Source organism: Pristiophorus japonicus, chromosome 31 (genome assembly GCF_044704955.1).
Source record: "Pristiophorus japonicus isolate sPriJap1 chromosome 31, sPriJap1.hap1, whole genome shotgun sequence".
Classification (NCBI taxonomy): domain Eukaryota; kingdom Metazoa; phylum Chordata; class Chondrichthyes; family Pristiophoridae; genus Pristiophorus; species Pristiophorus japonicus.
Window position 1 is genome coordinate 7,222,905 of NC_092007.1, and position 3,201 is coordinate 7,226,105.

The window sequence follows — 3,201 nt, forward strand, 5'->3', positions numbered from 1 at the left end:
GCGTTCGGTCGGCTCCCTTCCCTTCCCGGCCCCCCCCCCCCCCCCGCATTCGTCGGCTCCCTTCCCTTCCGCCCCCCCCCCCCCGCGTTCATTGGCTCCCTTCCGCCCCCCTCCCCCCCCCCCCCCGCGTTCGGTCGGCTCCCTTCACTTCCCACTCCCCCCCCGCGTTCGTCGGCTCCCTTCCCTTCCCCCCCCACATTCGTCGGCTCCCTTCCCTTCCCTTTCCCCCCCCCCCCCCCCGGTTCGGTCGGCTCCCTCCTCCCCCTGCCCCCGGCCCGCGTTCGGTCGGCTCCCTCCCTCCCCTGCGTTCGGTCGGCTCCCTCGTTTTGTGAGGCTTGCTGCACCATTCTCCCTGGCTGAAGCACTTTCACACAGGTAGGAAGATGGTTTATTTAATCTTTTCTTTGCTTATAAATGTTTATTCAGGTTGGATTTATTTGTATAATATTTGTATAAGTATAAATAAGGATTTATTGTCGAATTTAATGAGTTCCCTTCCCCCCCCCCCTCGTTCTGGACGCCTGATTTGTAACCTGCATCTGATTTTTTAATGTGTAGACAAGGTTTTTTCAGTTCTACAAAAATCTTCACTTGCTCCATTCTACTTTAGTTTGGAGTACATTTTCACTGTGGAAACTTTCAAATCAGGCGTCAGTGGCCGGACACGCTCCCTTTTGAAGAAAAAATTCTGTTCCAAAGTAGAACTGTTCTACCTGACTAGAACTGCAGAAAAAAAAATGTGGAGAATTGCGAATTCTAAGATAGTCCGTTCTCCACCAGTTGTTCCTAAAAATCAGGCGCAAATCATGTGGAAACTTGGGCCCATAAAAACATAGAAACATAGAAAATAGGTGCAGGAGTAGGCCATTCGGCCCTTGTAGCCTGCACCGCCATTCAATGAGTTCATGGTTGAACATGAAACTTCAGTACCCCATTCCTGCTTTCTCGCCATACCCCTTGATCCCTCTAGTAGTAAGGACTTCATCTGACTCCCTTTTGAATATACTTAGTGAATTGGGCTCAACAACTTCCTGTGGTAGAGAATTCCACAGGTTCACCACTCTCTGGGTGAAGAAGTCTCTCCTCATCTCGGTCCTAAATGGCTTACCCCTTATCCTTAGACTGTGACCCCTGGTTCTGGAGTTCCCTAACATTGGGAACATTCTTCCTGCATCTAATCTGCCTAACCCCGTCAGAATTTTAAACATTTCTATGAGGTCCCCTCTCATTCTTCTGAACTCCAATGAATACAAGCCCAGTTGATCCAGTCTTTCTTGATAGGTCAGTCCCGCCATCCCGGGAATCAGTCTGGTGAACCTTCGCTGCACTCCCTCAATAGCAAGAATGTCCTTCCTCAGGTTAGGAGACCAAAACTGTATACAATACTCCAGGTGTGGCCTCACCAAGGCCCTGTACAACTGTAGCAACACCTCCCTGCCCCTGTACTCAAATCTCCTCGCTATGAAGGCCAACATGCCATTTGCTTTCTTAACCGTCTGCTATACCTGCATGCCAACCTTCAATGACTGATGTACCATGACACCCAGGTCTCGTTGCACCTCCCCTTTTCCTAATCTGTCACCATTCAGATAATAGTCTGTCTCTCTGTTTTTACCACCAAAGTGGATAACCTCACATTTATCCACATTATACTTCATCTGCCATTCATTTGCCCACTCACCTAACCTATCCAAGTCGCTCTGCAGCCTCATAGCATCCTCCTCGCAGCTCACACTGCCACCCAACTTAGTGTCATCCGCAAATTTGGAGATACTACATTTAACCCCCTCGTCTAAGTCATTAATGTACAATGTAAACAGCTGGGGCCCCAGCACAGAACCTTGCGGTACCCCACTAGTCACTGCCTGCCATTCTGAAAAGTCCCCATTTACTCCTACTCTTTGCTTCCTGTCTGACAACCAGTTCTCAATCCATGTCAGCACACTACCCCCAATCCCATGTGCTTTAACTTTGCACATTAATCTCTTGTGTGAGACCTTGTCGAAAGCCTTCTGAAAGTCCAAATATACCACATCAACTGGTTCTCCCTTGTCCACTCTACTGGAAACATCCTCAAAAAATTCCAGAAGATTTGTCAAGCATGATGTCCCTTTCACAAATCCATGTGACTCGGCCTGTCTAGTTAGATACTTCTGCAGCTGTCCAATTACCTCAGCCACTCTCTCGCTCTCGTCTATCTTTGATGTCTTTGTCCCCAGTAAAACGTTGACTCTCTCCCACCTTGGCCATTACCCTGGTACAGCCCCCATCTTTACCCCCTTGAGTACAAGGGTCACAAACGTGAGTGTACCTGGCTGGTGCACAAACGGTTTCACCATCCATCACCAGATCTGGCTGAATGACAACAAACACTATTGGGCTTTGCTCTTCTCTGTCAAAACCACCCACTGGAGAGCAAAGCTGTCCTCCTGGCTTCTCTACTGCAGCACCAACTGTCTCCAGTTACTTTTCCCTTTCACCACCAGCAGAACCTTTTGTTCAAAAATCTCTTTTTCAAACGACAGTCTCCCTATGTCTGTATTTTCACTTTCTGTTATCGGTGTGATGTTCCCATCTCCATTAAAACTAATGAAGGCTGCAGTTTCAGACCAGCCCGAGGATCTCTTTGGGATTGTGTGACCCCAGAAAATTAGGCTACAGGCTGGGTGTTGAAGGAATGAACAACATGCGTCTCAGTGATGAGCCCCACTGTGTGCTGTCGTATCAGTAAAATGGTTCCGAAAATGGTAGCACGGCCAAATTAAACTTGCCTCCTCTTGAGCAACTGTCTCTCCCTGTGACGTGATAGGTATTCCTTCAGTGGCTCCTGCATGAACGTCTTTTATTCCTGGTTCATCAGACATATTCTCTGGATTTTTCAGCTTCTTTCTTCATCTGGAGCCTAGTAAAAATCATATATCAGCTTGCATACGTTTAAATACGTTCTAAAAAGTTTTGGAATGCCATTTCTTAATACTTTCCAAAATGAGTGTTTAAACAAAATAAAGGAACATGTATTTTATAATAAAATGATGAAATGTATCAATCAAATGGCCTTTGCTGTCATGTAATGCTTTTGTTAAACTTTAGTTGAAGGACACAGTTAAGCCCAAAAGCACGTGAGGTGTATCTAATCGCCAAAGATGCATTAGTACCGTTCAGTCAGCTACATTGATGCAATATTTTCCTTTAGCTTCTAGC